At 48.1% G+C, this 24,356-nt stretch overlaps 1 protein-coding gene and 1 long non-coding RNA gene across 8 annotated transcripts in view; both read left to right on the top strand.

The window, feature by feature from the left end:
• The window catches only part of CAMTA1 (calmodulin binding transcription activator 1), a 1,175,303-nt gene that overhangs the window by 877,402 nt on the left and 273,545 nt on the right, over positions 1-24,356 (top strand). The gene's annotated exons all lie outside the window — the stretch shown is intronic.
• The window catches only part of LOC103169985, a 78,010-nt gene continuing 69,420 nt past the window's right edge, over positions 15,767-24,356 (top strand). The window contains exon 1 of the long non-coding RNA XR_485898.2: positions 15,767-15,882. This is a non-coding gene — a long non-coding RNA (uncharacterized LOC103169985). The remainder of the gene's footprint in view (positions 15,883-24,356) is intronic.

The raw sequence follows: 24,356 nt of genomic DNA, 5'->3' as shown, positions 1-24,356 counted from the left end.
GTCTAAAGGGGGATGTGACAGTCTAGAGGGGGAGCTTACAGGAAGCAGCGTGGCTCAGTGGAAAGAGCCCGGGCTTGGGAGTCAGAGATCATGGGTTCGAATCCCGGCTCTGCCACTTGTCAGCTGTGTGACTGTGGGCAAGTCACTTCACTTCTCGGCGCCTCAGCGACCTCATCTGTAAAATGGGGACGAAGACTGTGAGCCCTACTTGGGACAACCTGATGACCCTGTATCTACCCCAGCGCTTAGAACAGTGCTCTGCACATAGTAAGCGCTTAACAAATACCAACATTATTATTATTAAGTTAGAAGGGGGCCTTACGGTCTAGTGGAATTCACTTGCAAGGGTGAAATACGAACACTTCTTTGTTGTCTCTGCCATGCCCGAGAGTCTCTGAGATGAAAGGGCAAGCGTTCTGAGAGAAGAGGCCCCCGTTTCTTGCTTTCCTTTTGCCTTCAAGGATTTCACCAGGAAAAAAGTCTTTGCTCTTTCCTTAGCTCCGTGGAGGCAAGAGATCTGAGTGCCGATTACATCCAGTCGCCGACTTGCTCTCCATTTTCTCATTCATTCCATTGCCGTGTGACTTTTGTAAATCGCCGCCCTCTCTGGTGCCAGAGCACCGACACCATCACTTTAGCAGATTGGGGGTCGGGGAGAGGGCTCTGCTCAGAACAGAGGCGGTTGATACATTCCAAGCGCTTAGTACAGTGCTCTGCACATAGTAAGGGCTCAATAGATTCTATTGAATAAGGCTGGAACATTGCAAAAAAGCAGCAGTAAGTCTTCCGCCACCAAGCTCCCCCTACCCTCCAACCCCTTATCTGGATGATAGAGAAGCAGCGTGGCTTAGTGCAAAGAGCCTGGGCTTGGGAGTCAGAGGTCGTGGGTTCTAATCCCGGCTCCGCCACTTGTCTGCTTTGTGACCTTGGGCAAGTCACTTAACTTCTCGGTGCCTCAGCCACCTCATCAGCAAAAATGGGGATTAAAAAATGTGAGCCCCCCGTGGAACAATCTGATTATCCTGTATCTACCCCAGCGCTTAGAACAGTGCTCTGCACATAGTAAGCGCTTAACAAATACCATAATTATTATGATCGATCTTTTCTACTGCATCAGCCTCCTCACTGATCTCCTTGCCTCCAGTCTCTCCCCAATCCAGAACAGACTTCATTCAGCTTCTCGGGTTATCCTCTAGATTGTAATCTATATTATATATTATAATAATGAGTGACCAGAACAAGGTGATGGCTGTTTGGACTGAAAGGAAGGGGCAGATCTGGGAAATAATCTGGGGGAAATATATAGGATTTATCCGCAGACCGAATGTGATAGCTGAGAGAGCAGGAGACGAGGACATTGCCGAGGTTGTGCGATGATGGTGTTGTCATTTGTTTTGGGAAAGTTAGGTGGAGAGGAGGACTTGGGAGGGAACATAAAGAGTTCAGTTTCTGAACTGTTCAGTTTGAAGTCCTTGTGGAACATCTACACCGACTAAAAGTCTGTCACCTTTGCACTTCGGTCTGTACCCCTTAAGCATTTTGATTTTCATCCCACCCCAGACGGCCCTTACATTCGTACCCAACCGTTACTTGGGTTTTTTTGGTGATCTTTGTTAAGCACTTACTATGTGCAAAGCACTGCTCTAAGCTTGGGTGGATACAAGGTGATCAGGTTGCCCCACGTGGGGCTCACAGTTTTTAATCCCCATTTTACAGATGAGGTAACTGAGGCACAGAGAAGTTAAGTGACTTCCCCAAAGTCACAGAGCTGGCAAGCGAGGGATCCGGGATTCGAACCCATGACCTCTGACTCCCAAGCCCGGGCTCTTTCCACTGAGCCATGCTGCATCTCTTAATACTTAATGCCTGTCACCCTCTCTAGGCTGTAAACTCCCTGTGGGCAGGATCGTGTCTACCTAATCTGCTGTATTATACTCTCAGTACTTTGTACAGTCTTTGACACATTAGTAAGTGCTTCTCAAATACAATATTATTACTCTCCCAAGCTCAGCACACAATAAGTGTTCAAAAAAAGAACACTGATTGATCAGTTGCATTCTAATCCCAGCTATGCCGCTTGACAGCTGCGTGACCTTGGGCAAGTCATTTAACTTTCTGTTACCTCCTCTATAAAATGGGAATTAAGACTGTGAGCCCCATGTGACACGTGGACTATGTCCAAACTCGTTATCTTTTGTGTACCCCAGCATTTAGTATAGTGCTTGGCACATAGTAAGCACTTAATTGCCATTTAAAACAACTGAAAGAGGAAATTCAGGAGAACAGACAGGGAGAGAAGTTGAGAGGTCGGGATTAGCAAGATAGAGTTAGGGATCATCTGCTTAGCAGTGGAATCGAGCTCTGGCATCTCTGAAGGCGTGAGCATAAAGTGAGAAGGCTGGGAACCAGATTACGGCCAGCACAATAAACTGAGAAAGAGCAGTCTGCCGGGTAAGAGGCAAAATCAGGCGGAAACCGTGTAGATTCTGGCCTAGAATGCCCTCCCTCCTCACATCCAACAGATACTTACTTTTCTTACGCTTCAAAGCCTTATTAAGGGCATATATCCTCCAGAAGGCCTTCCCTGACTAAGCCCCGCCTTTCATCTTCTCCCATTCCCTTTTGCATCACCCTGATTTGCTCCCTTTGTTCTTCTCCCCTCCCAGCCCTGCAGCACTGAAGTACATATCTGTAAATTTTTTATTTATTTATATTAATGGGTGTGTCCCCAGCTAGACTGTAAGCTCACTGTGGGCAGGGAATGTGTCTGTTTATTGTTGGATTGTACTCTCTCAAGCACTTAGTACAGTGCCCTGCACACAGCAAGCACTCGATAAATGTGATTAAAGGAATGAATGAATGAACAAAACCTAGAATCGCAAGCCTTTCGTGGGGAGGGTGTGGTCTTTGGCGTCAGAGGAGAGTTGGAGGTCAGCGGTGACCTCGGAGATTACGGCATCAGCGGACTGAAAGTGGTGGAAATCAGATTGTAGTGGGACAAGAAGAGAGTTGGGAGAGAGGAAGCAGAGGTATTGTGTGTATACAAATTCATTAGGAGTCTTTGGTCCTGAATGAGAGCGAGGTAATGGGACATTAGCTGGAAGGAGAAGTGGAAAGGGAGAAGGCCCGTGGCCTGGTGGAGAGAACTGAGACCTGGAGGTCAGAGGACCTGGGTTCTAATCCCTGCTCTGCCACTTGCCCGCTGTGTGACCTTGAGCAAATCGCTTCACTGTGCCTCAGTTTCTTCATCTGTGAAATGGTAATTCAGTACCGTATTCCCTCCTCCCCTCCCAGGGTCGCACCTGCACAGTTACCAGTACTCTACCAGTCTCGACTACAGGAGGGAGAGTCAAGCAGAGGCCTGTCCATTCCATTCCAACCTTGGGCAGTGACTAGCAAGTGGAAGGCCATCTGCTACAAGTCAAAACTATCCTACGCTGGGCAGCAGCAGCATGGGAGAGAGTCGATGGAGGAGATTCAAGTTGACTGCACAGAAGGAGGCAGTGATAAATCACTTCTGTATTTTTACCAAGAAAACTCTTTGGACACACTACCAGAACCATCGTAGATGGAGGTGGAGAATTCTGAGAGAGATGTGTCCGTGGAGTTGCTGTGAGTCGGAGACAACTCGACAGCATAAGACAAGACAGAACTCACCTCTACTTAGTCTGTGAGCCCCGTATGGGACAGGGACTGCGTTTAGCCTGATTTTCTTAAATCTACCCCAGCTCTTATTATAGTTTTGGCATATAGTAAACGCTTAACAAATATCCCGAGTATTCATTTTAGTCCGGGAGAGAGGAACGTATTTGAAGGCAGAGAGGAAGAAGTCATCAGTGAGTGAATGAAGTGGCAGTTAGAGAGAGAAGAAGTAGAATGAAGACTGTGATTAGACTTTGTCCAACATGATTAGCTTGTATCTAGCCCAGCGCTTACTATAGTGCCTGGTACATATTAACCGCTTAACAATTAACCTTAAAAAAAGAAAGAAAAAGCTTGCAGTCTAGAGGAGATACGGGTAGTCAAAGTTTCTGTTCGGTGCACACATATGGGTAGCCGTGGGAGGTTTTTGTTGGAGGTTTTTGTTAAACTCGATCCCCTCAAGTGGTTTGTTTGGAAATTATTTTTTGCTAATAGTGGTGATGATTGAGATGACTGTTCTTGGTTTGCCAAGTTGATGCTTCCGACGGTAAGATCCCGCCAGTCTGTGCCAGCGGAACTGAAAAGCCAGGCTGATGCCGCCTCCCACGCTATCTGCAGTTTACTAATGGGTTCGTTCCCCACCGGGCCTGTCTTTGAATATGTCTCCTGACACCCTAATCTTCACAGAGCATTTCCTTCAACCCTTCTCCTGATTGCTTCTGTCCAAGCTGGTCTGCCCCTGCCATGCTGCTCTGTCTCTAAATCATTGTTTCCTGGTCTCGGGCTGTGCGTGCTCCATTCAGCAACTGCTTGGGTTTTCTGCCTCCACCCGTTCTCCATACGTACGCTCCCCAGCGACACTATGCCAGTCAGTCAGTCGATGGTATTTATTGAGCGCTTACTCTGGGCAGAGCATTCTAATAATAATCAATAATAATTATAGTATTTGTTTAGCGCTTACTATGTGCCAGGAGTTAGGGTGGATACAAGCAAATCAAGCTGGACACAGTCCGTGTCCCACCTGGGGCTCAAAGTCTTTTTACAGATGAGGTAACTGAGGCACAGGGAGTTAAGTGACTTGCACAAGGCCACTTAGCAGACAAGTGGCGGAGCCAGGAGTGGAACCTATGACCTTCTGACTCCCTGGCCCGTATTCTATCCACTATGCCAGTATTAAGCGTTTGGGAGAGTACAATATAACAATATAGCAGGCACGTTCCCTGCCCACACCGAGCTTACAGTCAGTTGCTGTCAGTGCCTCTGCTGAGCTGACTCAATTCCGGACTCCATTTCCCCTGTAGATTGTAAGGTCCTTGTGGGCCAGATCACATCTAGGAACTCGGTTGTGTTGTGCTTTCCCATGACTTAACATGTCGTGGATGACGTGATATGACGGTGGGTGCTCAACAATACCGTTGATCGACTGATTCCAGCGCCTCAGGTCCGATGTTCCTGTCCTGCCCATTTGATGTTAAGTGTAGCTCGAAGATAATGCTGAAAAGAAATGCCACCAAAACCGGCCCGGTTGTCATAGCTTTATAAAATGTTGGACAGCCTCTGTCCTCTCCTAAGCTCTTAGTGAAGTGCTTTGCACACAGTAAGGACTCGTTAAATACCATTGATGATGATAACACACATCCAAGCACTTGCTGAGAATGCTTTTCTGTATTTTTCTCCTCCCGGGGGTGAGATTGACTGACTCCGGGGAGTTCATTATAATGCTCTTTCTCTCTGGGTAGAAATCCTTCTTTGGCCTTACCAGGGCGGTGGCATTAGAATTGTTCTAGGGGCTAGAAGTAGTTTAGATGGGGACCCCGGAACGTCTTTAGTGATAAGTAGAGCCTTTAGTTTGGTGGCAATCAGCGTATCCTTGGATCTCTTCCTCTATGAAGTCCCACCATGGCCCACTGTACCTTCATCTCACCTATCTCACCGCTAACCCCTTGCTCACATCCTTCCCTCTAGCCTGGAATTGCTACCCATATCACATACAACACACAATCACTCTCCCCACCTTCAAATCCTTATTCTAATCACATCTCCTCCAAGGTAATAATAATAATCATGGTACTTGTTAAGCGCTTACTATGTGCCAGGCACCGTTCTAAGCGCTGGAGAAGATATAAATTAATCTGGTTGGACACAGTCCCCGTCTCACATTGGGCTCATACTCCTAATCCCTATTTTTTACAGGTGACGTATCTGAAGTCCAGAGAAGTGAAGTGATTTGTCCTAGGTCACACAGAAGACAAGTGGTGGAACTGGGATTAGAACCCGTGACCTTCGGAGTCCCAGGCCCATGCTCTATCCGTTTCACCATGCTGTTTTCCGGACTAAGCCCTCATTTCCCCTACTCCCTCCCTCCCTCCCTCCCTCCCGTGTCCCCCTTGCACTTGGATTTGTGCCCTTCGTTCACCCCACCCTCAAGCCCATAGCATTTATGTGCGTATTTATCATTTATTTTAATGCCTGACTCCCCCTCTAGACGGTAAGATCCTTTTGGGCAGGGAACTTGTCTACTAACTCCATTATAAAGAAAGTACTCTCCCAATTTTTTTTTTTTTTATGGCATGGGTTATGTGCCAGGCACTGTACTAAGTGCTGGAAAACTACAAGCTAATCAGGTTGGCCACAGTCCATGTCCCACCTGGTGCTCACAGTCTAAATTTCCCATTTTATAGACGACATAACTAAAACACAGAGGAGAAGGAGGACAAGCTCCAGGACTTGTCTCTGGGGAGTTTCAGGCATGTCATGTCACCGTTTGGTCAAAACCGAGGTGAGGAACAGCTTGGCCTAGTGGAAGTACCGAGGGCTTGGGAGTCAGAGGATGTGTGTTCTAATCCCGGCTCTAACGATTGCTCGCTCTGTGACCTTGGGCAAGTCACAACTTCTCTGTGCCTTGTTTTCCCCATCTGTAAAATGGGAATTCAATACATGTTCTCCCTCCTGCTTAGGCTGTGAGCCTCATATGGATGGGGGCTGACTAGGTCCAATCAGATTAACGTGTATTTACCCTAGTGCTTAGAATAGTGCTTGACACATAATAAGTGCTTAATAAATACCATTGTTATTATTAAAATCCGGGGGATTCCGACCTTCCAGTCACCCACAACAGCCCCTTTCCAATGTGGGGTCCCAAACTAACAGTGTCCCTTCCCCCCCTCCGGAAGACCCACCCCCTGCAGCCTCAGGACTTCCAAGAAGTCCAATGCTCTAGCCTTTCCCAACAGCAAAATAACGAGCTTGATGATCAATGCCTTCACACGTCACTGATTGGCTTAAGTGGTTTTTGATGGGCTGGTGACTTCCTTTACTTCCTTTCTGATGCTCAAATGTGCCAATTCTTGACCACTCGATTCTTTTGGATTCGAGAGAACAAGCTGAGAAGCTCTAACTAACCTCTTAACAGCAAGGTATTCAGATACTGCTTCTCTTCCAGGAACCCATCCACTGGGTGATATCACAGCTGTTGCCATAGAAATGAGCTATGATGTCAGCATTCCAGGAGTGGAGAAGTCAGCAAAATCAATAAGAGAGCAGGCTTCATCTTCCCTAGGTGCTTAATAGCAATAAAGGAAGGGAAACACTAAATGCACGAGATTTTCTTACCTGAAGATGACTTTGGATCTCTGCTCATTAACCTGAACAGGTTTTTCTTAAGATTGCAGGTAACAACAGATCATGTTTTGGCCTAGTGGATAGAGCATAGGCCTGGGAGTCAGATGGTCATGGGTTCTAGTCCTGACTCCACCACGTGTCTGCTGAGTGACCTAGGACAAGTCACTTTACTCTTCGGTGCCTCGAGTTTATGGGGCGCTAGACTGTGAGCCCAGTGTGGGACAGAGACTGTGTCCAACCCAATTCGCTTGTGTTGCCCCCACCATGTAGTACAGTGCCTGGCACATAGTAAGTGCTTAACGAATACCCCAATCATTATTATTATTATTACTAATGTTACTATTATTATTGTTATTACATCTTTGCCAGAACTAAGTATCTGGGTACGTAGCACACAGTAAGCGCATAATAAATACCACTGATTGATTGATTGATTGATTGATTGATCTAGGGTTGAGTTCTCCTTCCAATACTGACTGACCACCTTGAGTCAAGAATCGAAGTCTTCACTTTAAACTCTTTTCATAAGTGTAATTTCCTGTGGGACTTAATTCCTGATCAAGTCTCCAAAACATGTATCCGAGCTAGGTTAATGGAAGGCCTGAGAGCAGCAAATGATTATTGCTTTGAAGATCCATCAGAAACTGAAAGTTGGCAATCTGTAAGGATGAGTTAATCAAATGCTCCTACTGGGCCCACTCTGCGCAAAGCACTGTCCTAAGCGCTTGGGAGACTACAATAGAATTAATAGACCTGAACAGTGTTCAGAAAGAACTTGCTGTCTATTGGGAGAGATGGAAGTCAGCGGACTTGGGTTTTAATCCTGACTCTGCCACTGACCTGCTGTATGATGTTGGGCAAGTCACTTCACCTCTCTGTGCTTCAGTTACCTCAGCTGTAAAATGGGGATTCAATTCCTGTTCTCCCTCCTACATGGGATGTGAGCTCCATGTGGGACAGAGGCTGTGTCCAACCTGATTAACTTGTATCTCCCCCAGTGCTTAGAACAGTGTTTGGTTGTGAAAGTATTTAGGTGGCATGAAAATGGTGGTATGAAATTGGGGTGTATAAGGGAGAGAGAATAGAAATTAAACAGGAAAGGCCTCCTGGAGGAGATATGATTTCAGAAGGACTCTGAAGATGGGAAAAGTTGTGACTATCAACTCTGCTATATAGTTCTCTCCCAAGTGCTATACAGTACTCTGCACGCTGTAAGGGCTCACTAAATACCAATGATTGATTGATTGATTGATTGATTGATCTGTTGGATATGAAGGGAGAGGGTGGTCCATTCCCGTCAAGAAAAACTCCTGACCGTTGGCGTTATCAACCTCAGTCATCTCTCTCTTACCCATCCCCTCTCTCTACCTTCCAAAATTCTTCTTCCCAAGCTCTCCGTGGCAAGAATCCAGGAGCGGAGAAAGCGTATTGCGGATCTGATCCGTGGCTGGGGATTAGGTGCCGAGAGATCTGTGGAGATATGGGGTGGGGGAGGGAAGAAGGCAGAGTTGAAGGTTGATTTCTGCGCGTTTAGAGAGGGGAGATTGGGTTGGGAATCCAAAGTGGGCAAGATGGCCTCAGAGTCTAGAAAGTGCAGCTCTCTCTGAGAAGGAGAGGATGGTTTTGCCCATAGGGGTGTGAGAGAGCGTGGGCAGGTTAGGAGGTTTGAGGCAGTAGTAATCCAGTAGTAATCCAGCTTCATTAGCCCTTTGAGTGCACAGGTCAAAGAATAATAATAATAATAATAATAATGATAACCATGATCATGGTATTTGTTCAGCACTCCCTAGGAGACACATACCGTTCTAAGCGGTGAGATAAATGCAAGGTAATCATGTTGGACACAGTCCCGGTCCTACTTGGGGCTCACAGTCTTCATCCCCATCTTCGGATGAGGTAACGAGGCCCAGAGAAGTAAAGTGACTTGCCCAATGTCACACAGATTGCAAGTGACGGAACCTGGATTAGAACCCACGTCCTCTGACTCCCAAATCCAAGCTCTTGCCACTAGGCCATGCTGCTTCTCAAATCCCAGGCTCCTCCTGAAAAACACTTAGGTGAGCCTTAGTGACCCTTTCTCCCTGGGTGTCTCGGACTAGGTTGCTCTCCCTGCCTCCCACTCCCCTCGCCAACCCTGAGAATAGCCTGGCCTCGCCTAGGTGACTGTACATCTAAAAATGTCCGACACTAAGCCGAGGGCTGCTGGCGTTTGGAAAAGTGGAAAGGAGAGAAGGACTTAAAAAGCTCGGAGTGCGTCCCCTTTTACGTCTATCCCCACCGTTACAGGAAGCCTGCTCCTCTTCCCCACCGTAAGCCCTCTTCCGGACCTCTTTTTGGCAGGTTCATGGGAATCCACAAGTGGCCACTCACTGATAATGGAATGTATTTTCTGTAACGAGAGTATTGATTGGACACTTGTTGTGTGCAGAGCTCCGTAGTAGGCACTTGGGGAACATTCAATAAAAGGAAAATGTGTGATCCCCTGACCTCAAGGAACTTACCATTGAATGGGGAGAGAGTAGACATAAATTGACAAATATCCCATAGCTGAAAGTGAGAAAATAGGTATGAATGAAATGAAGAGATAATGCGAGATTACGGAGGTGCCCGAGGAGCCCTCTAGACTGTAAACTTGTTGTGGCCAGGGAAAGCGTCTGTTTATTGTTTTATCATATTCTCCCAAGCACTTAATACAGTGCTGTGCGTACGGGAAGTGCTCAATAAATACAATCGAGTGAGTGAATGAATGAATGAGTCCCTCTATCTTCAAACATGCTTGTCTCCCCTCTACTAAAAATGCCTTCTGTGGATCCAGCGGCCCCTCCAACTACTGCCCTATCTCTCTGCTCCCCCTTGTCTTCCGATTCCTCAAACAGAGGGCAGCCAGTACCAATTCCTCTCCTCCCACTCCCTTCTTTCCCCACTACAATCTGATTTCCTGGCCCCATCACTCTACCGACGCCTGCCTTCTGCAAGAGCATCAGTGACCCTGTCTTTGCCCACTCTAACGGGCTCTTGTCTCGTCTTATGTTCCCGAGTCATCTCCCACGCTTAGCGACGCCACGGATAGCTCTCTCCCAGAATACCCCACCTCCATCTGCAATCATTCTGGTAGTGTTTCCACAGAGTTTTCATGGTACAAATACAAAGTGGTTTACCACTGCCTCCTTCTTAGCAGTAAACTTGAGTCTCCGCCCTAACCTCTACTCTCTCCTGATCTTAATCCTTTGTCAGCATTAATTACACCCTTCTGGAAATGCTCTCCAACCTTGGCTTTACTGGCCCAGTCCTGATTACCTTCCCACCTTTCTGGCCACTTCATTTCGGTGTCTTTGGCTCGATCCACTTTTCCCTCTCATCCCCCAGTTGAGGGTATCACTGAAGGGTCTGTGTTCTGTGGACCTTACTCTTCCCGTTTTACACTCCCTTGAGGGCTCATTCATTCCCATGGCTTCAGCTATCATCTCTATCTGGATGTCTCCCAAATTCACCTCTCTAGACCCAGTCTCTTACCTCCTCTGCAATCTCGCATTTCTTCTGGCTCCGGGACATCTTCGTATAAGAAGCAGCAAGGCCTAGTGAAAAAAGCACAGAATCAGAGGACCTGGGTTCTAATTCCTGCTCTGTCACTGCCTACTGTATGACCTTGAGCAAGTCACTTCACTTCTCTGTGTCTCAGTTTCCCCAACTGTAAAATGGAGATTCAATACCTGTTCTGCCTCCTACTTAAACTTTGAGCCCCAAGTGGGTCAAGGAACTGTGTCCGACCTGATTAGCTTGTATTTACCCCAGCGCTTAGAACAGTGCTCGACACATAGTAAGCACTTGACAAATATGATGATGATGATGATGATAATCATGATGCCTTGCTAACATCTTAAACTCAGTATGTCTTAATAATAATAATAATGTTGGTATTTGTTAAGCGCTTACTACGTGCAGAGCACTGTTCTAAGCGCTGGGGTAGATACAGGGGAATCAGATTGTCCCACGTGAGGCTCACAGTCTTAATCCCCATTTTACAGATGAGATAACTGAGGCATAGAAAAGTTAAGTGACTTGTCCACAGTCACACAGCTGACAAGTGGCAGAGCAGGGATTTGAATCCATGACCTCTGACTCCCAAGCCTGTGCTCTTTCCACTGAGCCATGCTTAATCTGAACTCCTCAACTTCCCTCCCAACCTACTCCATCTAAATACATTTGCCATCACAGGCATCACTACTATCATCTTCCCTATCTCTCCGACCCCCGACCTTGCTTTGACGCTTTGCTCTCTTTCAACTCTCACAATGTCTGTCATTAAATCATGCAGGAGTTTCCTCCAACCCCTTCCTCTTTATCAAAATGGCCACCACCCTGGTCCAGGCATTCATCATATCCTGGATGGACTACTTTATTAGCTCCTTCCTTTGATCTGCCTGCCTCCAGCCCTTTCCTTCTCCGGTCTATAATTCACTTTGCTACCTCGATCTTCTTTCTAAATTGCTGTCTGCAAATGTCTCTCCACTACTCCAAAATCTGCTATGGTTGCCTGTTCTCCTCAGCATCAAGCACTTCCCTAGCTCTCTCCCTCTTACTGCACCACACTCTTCTACTACACTCAGGCTCCCTATCTTACCATGCCCCCGTCTCGATTCTCCCCCCTCCTTTTGCTCACACACTTCCTCCTGCCTGGAACTGTCTCCTCCCTTCGAATTCATTCAATCGTTCATTCAGTCGTATTTATTGAGCTCTTACTGTGTGCAGAGCACTGTACCAAGCGCTTGGAATGTACAGTTCGGCAACAGATAGAGACAATCCCTGCCCCACAGTGGGCTCACATTCTAAAAGGGGGAAACAGACAGCAAAACAAAACAAGTAGACGTCAATACCATCAGAATAAAGAAATAGAATCATAGATGTATACACGTCAATAATAAAATAGAGAAATAATATATACAAATATACACAAGTGCTGTGGGGAGGGGAAGGGAGAAGAGCAGAGGGAGGAAGTAGGGGGAATGGGGAGGGGAGGAGGCACAGAGGGAAAGGGAGGGCTCAGTTAGGGAAGGCCTCCTGGAGGAGGTGAGCTCTCAGTAGGGCTTTGAAGAGGGGAAGAGAGTTAGTTTGGCGGATGTGAGGAGGGAGGGCCTTCCGGGACAGCGATAGGATGTGGGCCAGGGGTTGCCGGCGGGACAGGTGAGAATGAGGCACAGTGAGGAGGTGAGCGGCAGAGGAGCGGAGTGTACGAGTTGGGCTGTAGAAGGAGAGAAGGGAGGTGAGATAGGAGGGGGCAAGGAGATGGAGAGCTTTGAAGCCGACACTGAGAAGTTTTTGCTTTATGCGAAGGTTGATAGGCAACCACTGGAGGTTTTCGAGAAGGGGAGTGACATGCCCAGAGCATCAGATCCACCAATTCAAAGCCCTCCTGGCATCCAGAGCATTTCTCTGATTCATTTTTCTTTAACCCAGGTAACATTCTTCTAATAACCTCCTCTACATTAAAGAGCCGTTTCAGCATTTATGGACTTAGTCACTGGTAACTCTTTTGTACATATCAAATGACCCATGATCCTCTGCTTCAAGCGGGACTTCCCTCCTGATGCCTTCAAGGCTCTCCAGCAACTCTTTCCCCGCTCTAACCCATCACTTCTCCTATGCCCATCTGCTCTCGATTCTTCCTCCTCAACCTCCTTACTCGTGCTGTTCCTCAAATCTGGAATTCCATTCCCCCAAAATCCTTCAGAAGGATGTTCCCACCTTCAGACTTCTCCTACAAACCCGCCATCTCCAGTATACTTTTCCCAGTTAATTCACAAAATCCCAGTTGCATCAGGTCATCGCCTGCCTTTAGAGCTTGTATAGTTTATTCCTATCAGCACTCACGAATACAAATATATAATAACAATTCTGGTATTCGTTAAGCGCTTACTGTGTGCCAGGCACTGTACTAAGTGCTGGGGTGGGTATCAAATTAGATTTGATACAGTCCCTGTTCCATATGGGGCTCACAATCTCAATCATATATATGTATATGTATGTATTCATTCACATAATATTTGTATATGAATCTGTATATTCGATGATTTCTTCCACTCTTTCATCCTGAAATGTTTGCACTGTTTTATCCCTATTGTTCCTCCTGCTTCCAGTATCTCTACATTGTTTTTCTTTGGTCCCCAACCTATCAATGAGTTGCATTTAGTTCATTCATTCAGTAGTATTTATTGAGCGCTTATTATGTGCAGAGCACTATACTAAGCGCTTGGAATGGAGAAGCAGCGTGGCTCAGTGGAAAGAGCACGGGCTTTGGAGTCAGGGCTCATGAGTTCGAATCCCAGCTCTGCCACTTGTCGGCTGTGTGACTGTGGGCAAGTCACTTAACTTCTCCGTGCCTCAGTTCCCTCATCTGTAAAATGGGGATTAAGACTGTGAGCCCCACGTGGGACAACCTGATTCCCCTATGTCTACCCCAGCGCTTAGAACAGTGCTCGGCACATAGTAAGCGCTTAACAAATACGAACATTATTATTATTATTATTATTACAATTCGGCAACAGAGACAATCCCTGCCCAATGACGGGCTTACAGTCTAATGGGGGGAGCTCTTACTGAGCGAATATCAGTTCAGTAAGGGCTTGGGAAAGTGCGATACAATAGAGTTCATTCGTTCAGTCGTATTTATTGCGTTCTTCCTGTGTGCACTGCACTGTACTAAGCACTTAGCACGTACTAGAATTGATAGACACATTCCCTGGCTACGAGGAGCTTAACAGCCTGGAGGGAGAGACAGGCAACAAAGTAAATTTCGGTTATGTAGTTAAGGGCTGTGGGGCTGGGCTGAGGGTGGGTGAATATCAAGTGCCTAAAGGGTACAGATACAAGGGCAGAGTTGACACAGAAGGGAGAAGGCGTAGGCAAAATGAGGGTTTAGTCGCGGAAGGCCTCTTGGGAGAGGTGTGATTTGAATAAGGCTCTCAAGGTGGTGAGAATGAAAGTCTGTTGTATGTGAAGGGAGACGGAGCTCCAGACCAGAAGGATGGTGGGGAGAAGGGGTCAGTGATGGAATAGACGAGATCGAGGTACAGTGAGTAGGTTGATGTTGGAGGAGCAAAGCTTGTGGGCTGGGGCCTGATAGAAAATCCGCAAGGTAAGATAGGAGCAGGAAGCTGATTTGAGTTTTTTGAAACCTATAGTAAGGAGTTCCCCACCCCAGGGAAATTGGAATAATCTTGAGGGTAGGAGTCATTCATGCCTTTTACCTCAGCGTGGCTTAGTGGATAGTGCACCGGCCTGGGAGTCAGAAGGACCTGGCTTCTAATTCCGGCTCTGCCACATGTCTGCTGTGTGCCTTAACTTTCACAGTTACCTCATCTGTAAAATGGTGATAAGAGTGTGAGCCCCGTGTGGGACAGCAACTGTGTCCAACCTGATTAACTTGTGTCTACCCCAGTGTTTAGAAAAGTGCTTGGCATAGAGTAAGTGCTTCACAAGTATCGTAATTATTATTATTATTATCAGTGTTTGGCACAAAGTGTTCAAGAGATACACCTACTTGTGCCACTGGGGCAGGAGAGTCTGTCTAGATCCAGTGCTTAAAACAGTGCTTCATACATAATAAGCGCTTAGCAAATGCCATTATTATTATCATTATCATTTGGGCTCAGGACTCTTCTTTCCCAGCAGCTCGAGAGAGTCTAAGGGAGTATCTTTTTCTCTCTTGCTTGGGTTTCTGTGCATCACCCAGGATTCCTAGTGGACCAACAGGGCATTGGTCCGGGAGTCAGAAAGACCTGGGTTCTAGTTCTGGCTCCACCACTTGTCTGCTCTATGACCTTGGGCAAGTCACTTCACTTCTCTGTGTCTCAGTTCCTTCATCTGTAAAATAGGAATTAAGACTGTGAGCCCCATGTGGGACAGGGACTGTGTCCAACCTGATTAGCTTTTCTCTACCCCAGAGCTTCCGACAGTGCCTGGCACATAGTAAGCGCTTAACAAATACTATAAGAAAGCATTGTCTCGCCCCTTAGACCGCAAGCCCCTAGAAGACAGGGTTTGTAAGTTTTTATCCTTCAGTGTGTTTCCCAAACATCTATGTAACACTCAATACAAAGGTTTATTTATTATGGAATTTATTAAGGGCTTACTTGATGTCAAATATTGTGCTAAATACAGAGGCAGATACAAGATTTTCACATCAGGCACAGCCCTTGTAACACCCGGAAACTAAGAGATAGCAAGACCGGGTATCTTATCTCCATTTTGCAGAAGAGTAACTAAAGTAAGGAGAGGTTAAGGGATTTCCCCAAGGCCACATAGCTGTCTTTTGGCAGAGCCGGGTTTAGAATCTGGGTCTCCTGACTTCCGGTCACATGCCTTTTCTACTGGGTCACACTGCCTCCCTACATATGGAACATACTAGTGATTCTGATTCTGTTGGAAAATGAGAAGAACTTTCCATTAACGTGAGCAGGAATTATCCTGCCCCCGAGTTATTGTGACGACGGAGGTTGTGGCCAGCCCCGCCTGTTCACCAGCCCATGAACTTCTGAGATGTCCTTTCCAGCCAGTCCAGAACCAAGACCTCTACAAGTTGCTGTTGCCGCTGCTGAAGTAACCCAGATGGAGATCTAACAGGTTCCAAGCCCTTCCACCTTGAGCCCGGTGTGGGACGGGGCCTGTGCCCAGATCTGATCACCTTGTGTCTACCCCAGCACTTAATGCAGTGCTTGGCGCTTAGTAGGCATTTTACAAGTATCACAGTTATTAGCATCATTATTCCTTCCGACCAACTCACGGCATCACTGAGTGGGAACGGAGCCTGAGCACTTAACAAATGCAATAATAACAATAGCAGCTATAAGTATTATAAGTAATAATAAAGATAATAATAATCATGGAGCAGGGAGGGCTCTTGGGGCAGAGGGGATACAAGCTCTCGGCATGTCCTCGGGCAACAGGTCGTCCCCGGGCACTAACCCAAGGGTGGGAAGACCCCTCCCCACCAAGCACCGAGCAGGAAGCCAACTCTGTCGCTGGGTGCTGAGCCCAGGTGAGGGCCTCGGAGTCCGGGTGGGTGGAAGCCCAGATGAATCGGCCACTTCCAGGTATGTAATTACTGTGAATCAGAGCGTGGCTGGCCTGAGCTGGGGGCTGGGGACCACATGGAGTACTAAGACTCTGAGCTTGTCATGTAAACCACAGTAATATTCCTTCAGAGGAGGTCCATTTGCATACATTATTAATTACCCGGGGAACGGCTCGGCGTTTTCACCGAACTAAGAGGGAATGGCGTATCTGGGGGTTAGGGCTTGATTGGCAGATGAATCACGGTGTTGTAGAACCCACTCTGACTCATTTGCACCGTGCGGGCCAGCACTGGGAGCTGGTCCGTACCCCTCTTTTGGCGGTGGCTGGTCCCCAGGCCAATTGAGTGGAAAAATAAATTATCTGAGGGATTGACTCGAACCTAGTCATTTTGTCAGTTGGAGAATTGATAACCTGACCGCTTGTACAGACCCCACCCAATCAATAACGCCGCTCTATTTTTAACTCCGAGATTAGAGAGTGAGTTTTCTGGAGGGGAAACACCATTTACTTAGTCCCTCAGGCTAGCGCCCACCAAGCTAACCTGTTGCTGGTGATCTGGGCCTTAGCCATCTCCTACAAAAGGTCAGAAAATCTCTTTGGAAAGAGTCTGAAGAGATTGGGTGGAGAAAGGGGTAGCCATTATAATAATGATTGTTATCATTATTATATCTATTAAGTGCTTATTATGTGCCCAGGACTGTGCTGAGTACTAGGGTAAAAAATGGGTAATCAGAGCAGACACAATCCCTGTCCCACCTTGGGACTTTCTGTCTTAAAGTCGAGAGAGCAGGTAACTTATCCCCGTTTTCAATATGCGGCAACTGTGGCCCAGAGAGGTTAACTAACTTACCCAAGGTCACGCAGCAGGCCAGTGGCAGAGCTGGGGCTCGAACCCAAGTTTTCTGACTTCCAGGTCCAGCCTCCACCCCCATCACTGCATACTATGTGCTACTATGTGCATCAGAATGGTATTCTCCGTTTCTCATAAGGCAAACTGATGGTGCTCATTACACTTCGAAACAGCCGCTTGTATATTCAGATGAGTAAAGTATCTTTTGGAAAAGCTCCGGGCTCATCAAAAATGGGAAGGAGCGTGCCCTAGGGAAAGAGTTAGGGCTTGGGAGTTCGAGGACCTGGGTTTTAATCCCACTCTCACCAACTGCCTGCTCTGTGACCTTGGCCAAGTCCCTTAACTTCTCTGTGCCTCAGTTTCCTCATCTATAAATTGGGGATTCAATCACTGTTCTCCCTCCTACTTAGACTGTGAGCCCCATATGAGACAAGGATTGTGTCCGATATGATCAACCTATATCGGTACCCCGGCGCTTAGGTCAGTGTTGGACACATAGCAAGTACTTAGCAAATAACAATATTATTATATAATTAAAATGTGAGCCCCATGTGGAACCTGTGTTGTATGTTCCCCAGCTCATAGTGTAGTGCTTGGCGCATAGTAAATGCTTAACGAAAGCACAACTAACCTTGTAATTTTTATCACACCTCACCCAGTTGGTTCTCCCTTACGTCTAATGAGGAAGGGAGGAGGCGGCGGGGCCAACGCCCCATTTTGCAGAGGGGGAAACTGAGGGAAAGAGCAGCTGAGTTGTTTACAGCCCCAGTTGAATCGGCGGCCCTGCTAGATACGGCCGTGTCTCCCAGCCGGACCCCGGCCTCCTCCCGGTGCCGTGCTGCTCCTATGGTGTCTCTTCTCAGCTGAGGCGCCGTGACTCACGTGGCACCGCTAGGGTCCCAGCTGGGCCAGAAGCCCTCGTCGGCTCGGCCGACAGCCACCGCTGAAATTTACAAGCAGGCTAGCAACTTGGCTGCCGCTGCTGTCCCTGTTTCCATGGCAACAGATGTCAGAGCGACAGAAATGGGGCAGAGGGCTTAAAATCGTCCCGGTGATGGATGGTCCGTCTCCCCCCGCCCCTACGATCCAGCTCCCAGAAACACAGCCAGGGAACCCGGCCTGCTCTTAGGAACCGAGCTGATGGAGCAACCGAGCACGCTGCGGGGAGGGAATGTGTCCGTTTATCGTCGTACTCTCCCAAGCGCTTGGTACAGCGCTCCATAAATACGACTGAATAAATGAATGAATGAATGGTCACTGATGGGCCTTCTAAGCACAGGCCTCCAGACCCTAAACACCAGGCTATCCCTTTTGTGAGCCCCACACCCCGTGTTCTGGTTTCCAGGTCCTCGAGATCGTAGAGGATGTGGCACGGTCCCTTCCGGGAGCGGGGAATCTGTCCCGTTTCCCCCGCACCCCGGCTGCTCCGGACAGCCCGGGTTGGGCTGTTAGTCTTCCGCTCTTCTCCTCAGGCTCAGGCCACAGCCGTTTCCCGGAAGGGAATTTCAGCTACTGCTGCGAAGCCTCATCTACGGCCCCCGGTCCTCCGCAGGCCCCGGGATTAACCTTTCATGCCTCAAAGAGGAAATCACTCCGGCCATCCCCAGGAACTAGTTCATGAGGGATCCCCGTGGGGTGATCGGTGGCAAATTTGGCTCTCAGCTCGTAGCCCCGGGCCCTTGGTAGAGCCAGGAAGGGCCTTGGGGCATCAGGGGAGGCATAAATGAGTCCAGGGAACCACAGAGCAGCTCTTTAAGGTAAGAAAGGTGCTGCCCTCCTCCTGAACTGTTGAGTAGGCCACCTGCTCTAGGAGAACTAGGGTGAGCTCATGGGAGAGAAGGCACTTTCCATTCATTCATTCCATTCATTCAATTGTATTTATTGAGCACTTACTATGTGCAGAGCACTGAGTGCTTGGGAGAGTACAATATAACAATCAAGAGACACACTCCCTACCTGCCATTACCTAGGTTCTGCTCCTCCTGGGACAGGGCTTCAAACCCTGTGAGGGTAGCGCAAATGAACTCCCCTGTGAAGCCCAGGCTCTTGGACTTTCGAGGGTTCCCGTTTACAAGTCCTTTTTTTATAATTTCAAACAAAATGATAACAATTTGGGCATCACGTGCAGTTGTTTTAATAATATATGCTGGAAAAATAGATTTGTTCTACACCAGACCATAGAGCATACATTTTATAACAATTTTTTTTTCATGTAGGTAATTATGGATTTATTTTTGTCAGGGAGGGCCCCCCTCAGCCCGGGGCACTGCACTGCAGCACCTAAAGCTGCTGCATTCATCTGGCCCAGTTTGGGGGAGGAGGGCAGAGATTCCATTTCCTGCAGGGAGGAGATGGGAAGGGGCCTCTCCTGATTCTAGAGAAGACCCTGGCTAGGACCAGTCATTCCATCAGGATTATCTTTGAAATCACTGAAGACCAAGCCTAGGCTCTCCCTCGTAAGGAGGCGACGAGGAGGAGAGTGACCATGAATGAGCGGGAGGGGAAAGCCCGTTTGCTGGGGAGGCCAATGGGTCTGAGGTGGGAGGGGGCCCAAGTGTGATGAGGAGTGCCCTGAAGCGGGAGTAAAACCCAGTCAGGTCTCTGGGATTCCGAATATGGGGAAACAACGGACGCGGTCAAGACTTACCTACTATCAGAGCCAGTTCTGGAAGGTATTCACTCAGGTATAAGTTGGAAGTAGTCTTGTTTATTTTCGCTCCCCCTAAAAGGGCTCCAGCATACCCATGAGATGCAAATAACTAAGGGGTTTCTTTCCCCTCGTTACTGAGGTTTGTCTTCCCCCACCTCCCTGGGCTGACACTAGCACCCATTTCTGCCCCTTAACCCACTGACTGTGGAGTCCCTGGTTCCTGTTTCACCCTTTGGTCCTTTCTCTCCTGGTACAATCAAGAGAATTCCTGACTTCCTGGTAGGGTGTCCAATCGTCCAGTTTTGCTGGTATGGGTATAGAACCGGATGCCTTTTTGGCTTGTATTTTAATTTTCAGTTTCAGCTCTGGGTCTGCAAGGTTCCCACTGCCCTCCCTTCCCCGTATCCCCGCAGATCCCGTTCCCAGGTACTGTGGCTCCGTGCCTGGGTTCTTACGTGTCCGGGAAGGGAACAGAATGGTTCTGGAGCAACTTGAGGTGACTGGGAAGAAAGCTCTAGGTTTGAGGGAACTTGTATGGAATCGAGGCATCGTCTACAAAAATTTCAGATGTATGGTGTCGTATGCGACTCAGGGTCTGTTCGGGGTGGGGGGGGGGGGGCGGTGTCCGTGTTGGGTCACCCCATTTCCTAAGATGATGATGCAGACCTGTTTCTCTTTTGTCCTTTTGCCCTCTCCCCATTCATTCCCTTCCCGCTTCACCTGGAAGACTCCTGCCGTCGTGCCCTTATTCTGCCCTTCCCCTTTTGAGTTTTGCTAAGGGCACTAATTATTAATTGCAGGATAATCATTACCGTATTAACCCCATTGACATGTTAGGTGTCTGTGATGACACCACTTCCCAGGGAAACTCCAGCTTTCCTCTTTATGGGGGAGGGAAGTGAAGTGGGAATGACAGGGGTAACTGGGATGGGGTCCAGATGCAGACCGGAGTCTGCGAAAGCCGAAAGATTCAGAGGATTTTCCTGGAGGGGGCCCAGGAGGAGACTGGGCTTTTTGCCAACGCTGAGCACCCCGCACTGACTCAACTCTTGCAGCCAAGGATAAGAAGGTTCACTCTCCAGTCCCCACCCAGTTCTGTTCCAGGTCAACAGCCCCTCAATCACTACTCCACTCCCGGTGATACAGCGTCAGAGGTCAGAGGCAGACATTCAATTAATGGGAATTATTGAGCACTACTCTAAGCACTTGGGAAAGTACAATACGATAGAGTTGGTATTCACGTCCCCTGCCTCCGAGCAGCTTGCAATCTAGTTGGGAAGACAGACTTTAAAGTAAATTACAGATAGGGGAAAGCGGCAGAATATAAGGTTAAGTACGTAAGTGCCATAGGGCTGGGGGTAGGGTATCAGAGTGCTAATTAGTAATGATAATAATCATAATGGTATCTGTTAAGCGCTTACTGTGTGCCAGGCACTGTACTAAGCGCTGGGGTGGATATGAGCAAATTGGGTTAGACACGTAGGGCTCACGGTCTTAGTCCCCATTTTACAGATGAAGGAACCTGAGGCACAGAGAAGCGAAGCGACTTGCCCAAGGCCACACAGCAGACAGGTGGCGGAGCGGGATTAGAACGCAAGACCTTCCGACTCCCAGGCCGTGCTCCATCTACTCCGCCATGCCGCTTCTCTGTGCTTAATGGAACACAGACCCAAGAGCCCAGATGACACATGAGAGAAGGCGAATAGGGTGTGGAAATGGCTGGATCGGCTCCCGCCTGGCAGACACCTGTAGCGTGGGTGTGGAGGTCCCGTCCCTTCAGTAATTTTCCCGCACTACCCCGTACTTCCTCCCAGCCACGCAGAGTTACAATTCTGCCAAGCCGGGAATCGGCAGAGCAGCCGGGAAGGAATCTGAAAGGATTTATCGTGGAAATCACATCATTCTTTGGCCCTCAAACGGCCGCTGTCATTAGAATGTAAGTTTTGTTGTCATTCTAAGATGGCACAAAACCCGGTAACTTTGGTAGCATTTATAGCCGTGCAGGAGGAGCCTGCAGTAATGTTCTTTGAATTGCTAAGCAACGGCAGCCCATTCCCTCACATGGAGCAAATTGAAACATTGATTTATCTATTTGTTTTGCAACTAGCACTAGTGGCTTCATTACTCGGTTCCCCGGGGACACCCTCCCACACGTTTGAATTGAAAATTAACTCTTTTTACCTAGGAACACGCCGGGATTTGTTTTTAATTTGGAGAGCGCCGAAACCCTAGTGTCTTCCCGGAACCTTGCTTGCGAGCCTGGAGCAGGGCTGGCATTTGCCGAGGGTGGACGCGGATGGGCAGGTACGGTCCTGAGCGAGTGGCCTCGGTGTCCCAAAGGCATCGGAACCCAGTTCGCTCAGGAGCTGCCGACGAGGGTTATGTTATCTTCACGGCCAGTGGTGACCCGGCCTGGGCTAGAAGAGAGTTGGTAGGGAGGACAGACACTGGGGTGAGCCTCCCCCCAACGGATTGCCCGTAAGTTTGGTTTTCTAGAGACCCCGTTGCGTGTTTTCCCTTCCTTTGATCTTTCGAGTCGCTCGGTTGTCTGAGAGTGGCAACTTGGGCCTCCTCTCGGGAAAGATAGCTCCAAACCCTCGTATGTATGATAATAATAATAGTGTGGGTACTTGTTAAGCGCTTACTATGTACTGAGCACTGTTCCAAGCGCTGGGGGAGATACAGGGTAATTAGGTTGTCCCACATGAGGCTCACCGTCTTAATCCCCATTTTACAGATGAGGTAACTGAGGCACCGAGAAGTTAAGTGACTCGCCCAGAGTCACACAGCAGACAAGTGGCGGAGCCGGGATTAGAACCCGTGGCCTCTGACTCCCAGGCCCGGGCTCTTTCCACTGAGCCAGGCTGCTTCTCTATGTATGAGTGGGTTTGCTCGGTTCGTCTTGAAGGATATAACCTTGGGAACCATCCCTCCCCATCCAGAGTTGCGGGGAATCTTCCTAGCATTCTGGTTTGCTGAATTATCAGATGTGTCTGGGGAATAGAGGGCTTTTTCAATATCCATTCAGGAAGCTTGTGCCGTTGGCTTCTAATTATCCTCTGCCTCTAAAGGGTGTTTGTTTCTTTTTCCTTTGCGTAATGAGCGTGTTGAATCAGAATCCCCCTCCTGCGGTCCCCTATCTCATCATAATCATCATCATCATCATCATCATCATCATCATCATCATACCAACAGTAGCACTGCACACTGAGAATCTATCGTGTGCAAAGCACTGTACCGAGCAATAGAGGTAAAAGACTGTACCGTGCACGAGGAGGAGCTTAGAATCCCCACTGAAAGCAGCGTGGCTCAGTGGAAAGAGCACGGGCTTTGGAGTCAGAGGTCATGGGTTCGAATCCCCGCTCTGCCACTTGTCAGCTGTGTGACTGTGGGCAAGTCACTTCACTTCTCTGGGCCTCAGTTCCCTCATCTGTAAAATGGGGATTAATATTGTGAACCCCACGTGGGACAACCTGATTCCCCTGTGTCGACCCCGGCTCTTAGAACAGATAGTAAGCGCTTAACAAATACCGACATTATTATTATTATTATTATTATTATTATTGTTATTAGATTCATTCAGGCAGAAAGTCCTCTCCTGAGCCGGACAAAGTCCGCTGGGACTCTTGGAGGTCGTAGACTCTAAGCTCGTTGTGGGCGGGGAACGTGTCTGTTGAGTCTTTTATTGTACTCTCATAAGCGCTTAATACATGCTCCGCACACAGTAAATGATAAATATGATTGAGTGAATGAGTGAATGTATTTCATTGGCCTCCCCCTCCCCTCCCTAGCTTTGCTTGAGGAAACGAGCCAAGAACAAAGCACTTTCCAGTAACCCAACCTAGCACCCAGGGCACTTACTGTGTGCAGAGTATTGTTTTAAGTGCTTGGGAGAGTAAAATACCATAGAAATATATTGGGAATTTGGGAAGCAGCGTGGCCTAATGGAAAGAGTAGAGGCCCGGGAGTCAGCGGACCTAGATTCTAATCTCAGTTCCGCCAAGTACCTGCTGTGTGACCATAGGCAAGTCACTTAATTTCTCTGTGCCTCAGTTCCCTCACCTATAAAATGGGGATTAAGACTGTGAGCCCTATGTGGAACAGGGACCGTGTCCAACTTCAATATCTCGTACGTACCCCGGTGCGTAGAACAGTGCCTGGCTTATAGTGAGCACTTAATAAATACCGTAATAATATTTGTTAGGCGCTTACTAGGTGTCGATCACTGTTCTACAATGCTTGGCACCTAGAAGGGCTTAGGAAATACCGCACCTATTCTTCATTAGCAGCAGCAGAATATACTGACAGCAAAAAACAGAACTAACCCCTGTGGAAGATCCAGGCGAAGTCCTGCCTCTTCAATCCCTCATATGCACAAATCCTCAGCAAACCCGATGCGAAAGGGGAAACAAGATAACTGTGCCTAGTCAGGTTCCGGGGGCAGAAGTGATGGACTAGCCTTTCCCCAGATCCTCACAGCTGGGTTTTCCCCTGGCTGGGCTTTTCCCCTTTTTCCCGATA

The sequence above is a fragment of the Ornithorhynchus anatinus genome, chromosome 5 (assembly GCF_004115215.2).
Source record: "Ornithorhynchus anatinus isolate Pmale09 chromosome 5, mOrnAna1.pri.v4, whole genome shotgun sequence".
Classification (NCBI taxonomy): Eukaryota; Metazoa; Chordata; class Mammalia; order Monotremata; family Ornithorhynchidae; genus Ornithorhynchus; species Ornithorhynchus anatinus.
Note: the sequence above shows the minus strand (reverse complement) of the source record. Positions and strands in the feature narration are given on the sequence as shown.